Source organism: Saccostrea cucullata, unplaced genomic scaffold, assembly GCF_032062105.1.
Source record: "Saccostrea cucullata isolate Sc308-1 unplaced genomic scaffold, CSIRO_AGI_Scuc_v1 ctg484, whole genome shotgun sequence".
Taxonomy (NCBI): domain Eukaryota; kingdom Metazoa; phylum Mollusca; class Bivalvia; order Ostreida; family Ostreidae; genus Saccostrea; species Saccostrea cuccullata.
The window spans coordinates 18,796-28,414 of record NW_026931863.1 but is presented as its reverse complement, the minus strand read 5'-3'; the positions used below and the strand labels follow the sequence as shown (position 1 = coordinate 28,414).

The 9,619-nt window shown below is 34.4% G+C and overlaps 1 long non-coding RNA gene across 1 annotated transcript; it reads right to left on the bottom strand.

The window, feature by feature from the left end:
- Positions 1 to 6,710: 6,710 nt before the first annotated feature.
- LOC134233748 (uncharacterized) lies at positions 6,711 to 7,595 on the bottom strand. Its single transcript, XR_009985053.1, has 2 exons — positions 7,389 to 7,595; positions 6,711 to 7,177 (listed from the first exon to the last, which is right to left on the bottom strand). It is a non-coding gene; the product is annotated as an uncharacterized LOC134233748 (long non-coding RNA).
- Between the last annotated feature and the right edge of the window lie 2,024 nt (positions 7,596 to 9,619).

The window sequence follows — 9,619 nt, the reverse complement described above, 5'->3', positions numbered from 1 at the left end:
TCTAGGTATTAAATAAACTAAGTGCATAGTTATGATGAGCAAGAGCGCCTCTACCAAAATTGTGAATTTTATGGCCCAAGGGTGAGGGGTTCTGGTGTTAGGGCGGGGCTCTATTGATTATATAGTGAAAATGCATTAATAAATAAACTAACTAAGTACATAGTTATGATGAGCAAGAATGTCTCTTCCAAAATTGTGAATTTTATGGCCCCAGGGTCAGGGGTTCTGGTGTTAGGGTGGGGCTCTATTGATTATATTGTGTAAATACATGAAATCTTTAAAAATTTTCTTCTCTGCTCCTGGGTATTAAGCAGATAAACTACCTATATAGTGATGATGAGCAAGGGCCGTAATCTTCCAGAATTGTGATTTTCAAAGCCCCAGGGTCAAGGGTACCATGGGGGGGGGGGGCTGTACACATGTACTTATATACTGAAAATGAATGAATTGTTTGAAATCTGCTCCTTGGTATTAATCAAATATTTTTGAAAAGCAAGGATGCCTTTTCAAAAATTGTGCAATGTGTGGATCTAGGCCTAAGGGTCAGGGGTTCATGTGTGGTAGGGGCACTACTGATTATTGCTGAATATTACTGATTAGTTAAAATGCATTTGTTGTTCCCCTACCCTGCGTAAGGGTATTAAGTAACCACACTAAGCTAAGTGTATAGTTATGATGATCAATGGTGCCTCTTTCAAAATTGTGAATGCCTTAGCATCTGGCTTAAAACTTGAATCAAATTCAATCACTGGAAAGTTGATGCATAATGCTCAGGTGACCTATAAGGCCCATGGGCCTCTTGTTTATGCTATTGAATAGTTCTCATATATACGTACCAGTATATTAAGTTTGATAAAAATATTTTGAATGTTCTACTTAAAACTGAGCTAAACACTAATTTAAAATAAATAAAGTTAACGTCAAAGGAAAGGTCAAGGTAAAAAAATGTTGATGCAGTTGAAAATCTTACATTAGTAAGTATTAGCATATGAAATTGATATAAATAATATGAATGGTTTCTTTAAAACTGAGTTAAACACAAATTGTGAGGTCAAGGTTAAATGAAAGGTCAAGGAAAAAAATGTTGGTGCAGTTAAATTGTTTACATCAGTATGTATCAACATATGAATTTTGACACTAATTTAAACTAAAGTGAGGTCAAGGTAAAAAATGTTGGTTTCATCTGTATATATTAGCATATTCATCAGTATGTATCAGCATAAGAAGTTTAATAAAAATATATCTTGAATAGCTTCCTAAAAACTTATCTAACCACTAATTTAAGAAAAGTGAGGTCAAGGTCAAAGGAAAGGTCATGGTTAAATTGTTGATGCAGTTGAATAGCTCTCATCAGTATGTGTCAACATGTAAAGGTTGAAAACACTATCCTGAATGGTATCTTTAAAACTGAGCTAAACACTAAATTAAGAAAAGTGAGGTCAAGGGCAAAGGAAGGGTAAAAAAATATTTATGCAGTTGCATAGAACTCCATCAATGTCTATCAGCATATGAAGTTTGATGAAAATATCTTGGATAGTTTCCTTAAAATTGAGCTCCGAACATAGCTAAATGCAAAGTGTGACGGAGGAACAGACAGAAGCAAAGGCCTTTAGATCACTTAGAAAAACAAGAGGCCCATGGGCCTTATAGGTCACATGAGTATCATGTAAAAACTTTCCAACAATTGAATTTGATTCATGTTTTAAACCAGAGGCCATGAAATTCACAGTTTTGAAAGAGGCACCAATGCTTAACATAACTATACACTTAGCATGCTTACTTTGATAACTTTATACCCAGAGGTAGATCAGAATAACAAAGAGAAAATGCATTTCCACTTTATCAGTTGTGCACCCCATCCCACAGGAACCACTCACCCTGGGGCCATATCTTCAAATTTTTGGAAATTTTATAAATTTAGTTTCATCATGTTGTTGATTAATACCAAAGTACAGATTTCAAAGCATTAAATTATTTTCAGACTATGTACACCCCCCCTCCCCAAATCCCTCTGTCCCAGGGGCCCGGAAATCATAAATATATCGTCATAAATATGTAATAAGATCATTGGCATAATACCCAAGAGCAAAGGAAATATATAAACATTAGATCCCCGCCCTAACACAAGAAGCCCTGACCCAGAGGCCCTGAAATTCACAAATCTCAAAGAGGCATCCTTCCTCCTGATAACTATGTACATAGTTCATTGGTTTAATACCCAGGTGCAGAAAAGAAGATTTTTAAAGAATGTATGCATTTTCACTATATAATCAATAGAGACCCACCCAAACACCAGAACCCCCAGCCCAGGGGCCATGAAATTCACAATTTTGGAAGAAGTAGCTTTATTCAACATAACTATGTACTTGGTTAGTTTATCTAATATTCAGGAGCAGAGAAGAATATTTTCAAAGAAATTAATTCATTTTCACTATACATGTATAATCTATATAGCCCCACCCTAGCACTAGAACCCCTGACCCTGGGGCCATGAAATTCACAATTTTATAAAAGACAGCCTTATTCAACATAACTATGCACTTGGTTAGTTTATTTAATGACCATGAACAGACCCCTGACCCTGGGGCCATGAAATTCACAATTTTGGACGAGGCAGTCATTTACAAATCAACTATACACTTGTTTAGTTTTAAATTATTTAATGCCCGGGAGCAGAAAAGAAGAATTTCAAAGAAATAACACATTTTCACCATATAACCTATTTAGCCCAACCCTAGTTCTAGAACCCCTGACCCTGGGCCATGAATTTCACAATTTTGGTAAAGGACTCAATGCTGATTACAGTCATACCAACAGTTTGACTGCTTGTTGTCCAGGAGTAAAGAAGAAGATTTTTAAAGATTGCACTAATTCTAATTGCCAGGGAGGCAGGGGTCATGAAATTCATAACATTTGTTCCCCTTCACCCATAGATGCTATATGCCAAAATTGGTTGAAATTGGTTGAGTGGTTGCAGAGAAGAAGCTAAAAATGTTCAAAAGTTTACGATCGATTGAATACGAACGACGGACGACGACAGACAAAAACAGATAGCAATAGGTCACCTGAGTGACTCAGGTGACCTAAAAATTGAATGTATGAGGTACTTCACAGGAAGGTATCGTATAATTTTCACTGCAAAAGCTCAAAGATTTCTCGCGATATTGCGAGAGAACGAAAATCCTGACCTAAAACAAAAAGATTCAATGACCTTGATGTTTTAACTTTTCACCTCAAACTAATAGGTCTTCCTTGGGACATGGGGAATTGCTGTGTAAAATTTTCATTGTAGAAGCCTTTAGAGATATGGTGTGGAAACGCGAGTGAAATACATCTAGATGGACAGACAGACCAAAATTAATACAATGTACTTTATGAAAGCAGGGGACAATTAACATCGCAGGTTTGGTTCCTTCTGTAACTTATTTACCTTTATAACAGTTAAATCAACTTTTGATTGACAAATTTATTAATAACATTTAATCAAACGTTTAAATGATTTGTCTGTCCCAAGTATCATTAAAATTTGTCACTAATCTAGCTCCGCTAACAGGACCCCCACCCCACTATACCCCCATCTCTTCTTTTTTGATCCCCTGCTGAAAGAGAGGGATATTAATTGAAGACTATCCATCCATTCAGCTAGCTGTCCATCTGTCTATAGTTCTGTCTGTAATGCTTCTGCTTTAACACAATATCTCGAGAAGCCTTGAGTTGCAATGAAATTTTACACAATAACTCCATATAACCTAAGGAGCATTTATATTGATTTTGAGGTCAAAAGGTAAAAAAAATTCAAGGTCATAAATTCAGAAATTTGTCTGTTTGAACAATTTCGTTTCTGCACAATGTCTCGAGAAGCCTTTGGGGTTTTGCAATGATATTTTATATCACAACTTCCTTTGGATTAAAGTAGACCCCTATTTATTATGAGGTCAAAAGGTCAAGGTAGTAAATTCATACATTGTGTGTGTGTAAAACTTTCATTTTGGGTGATATTTCAATTTGACATTGTAATACCACAACTTCTTATGACCTAAGGAGGACTCCCTATTTGTTATTTTGCTTCAATTTTTATTATATGACAAGCTAATTTAAAAAAAGGACTTTCCATAAGGATATATACATGTAACTATACTCTTAGTATACAAAGTATTTGTTTTGAATCAATCATTTTTTTTTCAGAAATATTATTTCTGACAAAACAAGAGGCCCATGGGCCACATCGCTCACCTGAAAAGCTTTGACCATTCAATTCTTTACCAGATTTCCCCCTTGTAATACATAATGCATCCCCACCCTATCCCACTAATCGTATTTTTTAGACATTTTGAAATCTACACTACCCAAGGATCCTTCCATGTGCACATAAGTTTCAGCTTTTCTGACCCAGTGGTTCTTGAGCAGAAGATTTTCAAAGATTTTTCCTATATATTTCTATGTAAAACTTTGATTCCCCATTGTGGCCCAGCCCTTCCCCCGGGGGTCATGATTTGAACAATTTATAATCTACACTACCCCAGGATGCTTCCACATAAGTTTCAACTTTTCTGGCCCAGTGGTTCTTGAGAAGAAGATTTTCAAAGATTTTTCCTATATATTTCTATGTAATTTGATTCCCCATTGTGGCCCCGCCCTTCCCCGGTGGGTCATGATTTTTACAATTTAGAATATACACTATACCAGGATGCTTCCACATAAGTTTCAGCTTTTCTGGCCCAGTGGTTCTTTAGAAGAAGATTTTCAAAGATTTTTCCTATATATTTCTATGTAAAACTTTGATTCCCCATTGTTGCCCCGCCCTTCCTCTGGGGGTCATGATTTAATAATTTGAAATCTACACTATCCCAGGATGCTTCCACATAAATATCAGCTTTTCTGGCAAAGGGGTTATTGAGAAGAAGATTTTCAAAAATTTTTCCTATATTTCTATGTAATTTGATTCCCCATTGTGGCCCCGCCCTTCCCCGGTGGGTCATGATTTTTACAATTTAGAAAATACACTATACCAGGATGCTTCCACATAAGTTTCAGCTTTTCTGGCCCAGTGGTTCTTGAGAAGAAGATTTTTCCTATATATTTCTATGTAAAACTTTGATTCCCCATTGTTGCCCCGCCCTTCCTCCGGGGGTCATGATTTCAACAATTTGAAATCTATACTACCCCAGGATGCTTCCACATAAATATCAGCTTTTATGGCCTAGTGGTTCTTGAGAAGAAGATTTTCAAAGATTTTTCCTATATATTTCTATGTAAAACTTTGATTCCCCATTGTGGCCCCGCCCTTTCCCCGGGGGTCATGATTTTTTAAATTTAGAATCTATACTACCCCAGGATGCTTCCACATAAGTATCAGCTTTTCTGGCCCAGTGGTTCTTGAGAAGAAGATTTTCAAAGATTTTTCCTATATATTTCTATGTAAAATTTTGATTCCCCATTGTGGCCCCGCCCTTTCCCCTGGGGTCATGATTTTTACAATTTAGAATCTACACTACCCCAGGATACTTTCACATAAGTTTCAGCTTTTCTGGCCCAGTGGTTCTTGAGAAGAAGACTTTTTAATGACCCCACCATATTTTTTTCTTTTCTTGATTATCTCCCCTTGTGAAGGGACTTGGCTCTTTATTTTAACAATTTAAATTCCCTTTTACCCAAGGATGTTTTGTACTAAGTTTGGTCAAAATTGGCCCAGTGGTTCTTGAGAAGAAGTCGAAAATGTGAAAAGTTTACAGACGGACAGACAGACGGACAGACAGACAGACGGACGGACGACGGACAAAATGTGATCAGAAAAGCTCACTTGAGCCTTCGGCTCAGGTGAGCTAAAAAAATGATTGATTCAAAACAAAGACCACTCTTCAAAAGGCTAAGTTAAGTAGCCAATCATAGGAAAATGATGAACATAAAAAATATTTGAATATATATTATTTATGTCAAACTTAATGTGTTTCTGTCTATTTCTTTGCAATAGATATTTAAGATTAATAATTGTATTTTCACGTAAAACCATACATGTATATTACATGCAATATATCTTCATAAATCCAAGCGTAAAACAACGTGTGCAATGCTTATGACCGCTTTCGTGGTCGGAATCTCCCTATTTTTCATCACAATAGGTTAACATGTATGGAAATAAAGCTGCTACTATAGTAAATATTTTAAGATATCTGAATTATAAATAAAATATTTGATTTATTGCATTGTACACACCAAATTAAGTAAGATCTTCTGATGATAAAAAAGCTCATTATCCGACAGTTGTGTCTACATTAATTTGGCAGTGTACATTCAGTAATGTCATATACGAGTAATACCAAAACTTCTCCTCTGCTTTTAAGGGCTTGGAACCTTCTGCTTGAAAAAACATGCAAATATGTTAATTCAAGCAGGCAGCATTAAAAGTTTTGTGCTTTTTTTAGTTTGCTCCTTTTAAAATACTTTTTTCATTCAATTTCTTTTTTCATTTTTTTTTTTTTTGCTTTTTTTTGGCTTCTTTCTGTTTTTTAATTTTTTTTTTTTTTGCTTCTCTTTTCTTTTTGATTTTTTTTGGAAACTCTTAAATTGCCTTTCATTTTTTCACTTGTTTTCTTTTTTTCACATTCACTTATAATTCTACATAAACAAATCATAGTGTAACATTAACAAATCACAAAATAACACTTTCAAATCAAAATTTTACATTTTTAAAAAATACAAATCATGTCACATTAAAAATTAATTACTTTTACTGCATATTTAGTTACATCAGTATATAATACATTTATTTAAGTGCACAATTAGTAAATAATCAGAATTTACTAAATTATACAAATTATAACTGGTACAACTTCTGACAGAATTTGTACATTCCAGAAATATTAATTTAATATTGAACAATAATTACATCTGCAACATATTTTAAAATTTGTTAAAATTTCAGAAATTAATTGTAATAGCAGCATAAAAAACCTTAGAGCAAAATTAACAATTTATTATTAGATAAAAAAAATATTTACATTAAAATACCTTCAAAGATAATTGTCTCAATTGTTACATTAGAGAAAAAAGGGTTGGTTTGGGAGGAAACTAGAGCATCCAGGGAAAACCCATGTGTCTGAGTTTGAGACCCCATACCCTCTTCTCAACTCAGACACCCATATCATAAACAGTCTTCTTGTGTGCTTCACAGATCTGGCTTTCTGCATTTTGGATTCCCTATTGTCAACTTTCTCCAGAATATACCTCTTCCATACTTTACTTTTCTGGGTCAACTTTCTCCAAATACAATCACAAGAATATACCTCTTCCATACTTTACTTTTCTGTCAATGAGAAAATAAATTAATGCTCATTTATTAATAACCAAATATTTAGGAACAATATGAAATAAAATAAAAAGTGTCTTACAAAATGACATATGTAGGTAACATTCCCATACCTGGTACCTTTGGTATTCAAAATGACAAGTACACTAACATAACTTCATCTTGATCCAGTCTCTTAATGAGTACTGTCTCCAAATCACCAAAGCATAGTATAAAATAGTTCATAAGTTTCAGCTTTCATGATGGTATAAACATAAATTCTCAACAAAAAAAAAGAACATTTCTAAGTAAAAAACTGTATTCAAAGTTATTTTTGATCTGTCTTATTTCATTTTCTAATTATTATAGACAATTTTGTGCATATTTTTTTTTAAATTCACCCACTTCTAGGGAAAAGAGGGATAAATTAAAACAGGGGCAAACAATTTATGCATAAAGTACTACATGTACTGGTATAATTAGATCAAGGATCGGATATTCATTTGTTGTTGTTTTCGAAACAAAAAAATCATTTATTATGTCACATACCTGATCACTGACAATTGTCCACTGTGGTAAGTCTGTGGTAAGTCTTGCTGTTGGAAAGGTCAAGGTCCATCAGTCTTGTCTTCCAGCTGTCTCCACTAATGTATGTCTAGTTGTATCCCTGACATTTCTGCCTGCATCTTGGAGGGTCAATATCTATCAGGTTTATTTTTTCCCCTGATTTTTCCATCGATTCCCATCTTGCTGTGCAAGGGGCGATCTAAAAGTTCGTGAACTATCTCTATATCTACAAAACCACAATTCAGATTAGAAAAAATATTGGTACACACAAAGCCATACACAAGTTCTATAAATAGCATATGCTGCAGTAAGTTTTGCTCATTGTTTGTGACGATACAATTGGAAAATGACGTCACTATGCAGATCACTTGTGACAAAAAAAGGTTGTCTCAATTGCACGTGCATAACGACAAAAATTTTTGGTATATCTTGGAAATTCCTTTGCAGTAGCGTATGATAATTTACACACAGTTTAATATTAAGACAAAGGGCTTCCTATAAATTTAATCAATGAATGGATTGATAAAAATGTTTTAACGAAGGAATTTTAAGGCAGTCGATGATGGTTGAAAATGATACTTGTTTTGTTGCCCAGTGAAAGCAAGTTTGAAAAGAGCTGAGTTTTTAATTAAGCAATTTGTTATCAAAGACCTCCAATTTACAGTTTGAAAAATAGTTGAATATCTTTACAATAATATAATTATTAAATACCTAGGATATCGCTTACTTTAGATTTTAAACATATTATATATGATAACAAGAGGCCCAGGGGCCACAGCGCTCACCTGAGCACATTGGCTAGGAAAAAGCACATATCAGATCAGAACTGAAAGTTTACTGGTATAAACGTTAATGATTTGAACAAACTAGAATCTCACTACCTGAAGATGATTCCAGAAGATTTGGGTTTTGATGGTCGCCATGGCCCCACCCTAGCCCTGGGGGTCATGTTTGGAAAGGGATGATTCCACATGAGTTTCATCTTTCCTGACCCAGTTCTGTTTTTAAAGATTTTTCCTATATATTCCAAGATTTCACCATTTCTGACAATTGCACTGTTCTTTTCCTGACCCAGTTATAAGAATATATTCCTACTTGCATGGAAAGAAAAACTATGAAATTCCAATGAAATCTTTCCTGGCCCAATGCTTTTGTGACATATATTTCTATGTAAAACTTGCTATATTGGCCCCACCCTAGCACTGGGGGTCATGATTTGAACAAACTTGAATACACTACCGCCTATATCACTGTGATTTTTCATATATATCATGTAAAACTTGCAGAACGGTGACAAACTTGATGTGTATTAAAATTGGAGTGGTTCTTGAGGGATTTTTTTAAAATGCCATAATTTTTCTCTTAAATTATTATCAAAAGGGCATATTGTTTCTGCTTTGTGGAAGTTATTCAATTAAAAGTTCACAAACTTTTTGATCACCAGCATCCTCTCTATAGGTAGCTCCTTTTGGGTTTTGATGGTCGCCATGCATGTTTGAAGCATCTACTGATACAGACAATTGCAGTTCTTGTTATAAAAATTAACTTGCATGGAAAGAAATATGAAAGAGGCTAAATAACTGTGATTCACACATGAGCAGAACGGTGACAGATGTGTATTAAAATTGGAGAAGGCTAATTTAAATTATTATCAACATATTGTTTCTTTTATGGAAGTTATTCAATTAGTTCACAAACTTTTCGTATAGGTGTACAGTAAGGCTAAAGAGGCTACAGATCAAGGATCAGATATTCATTTGTTGTTTT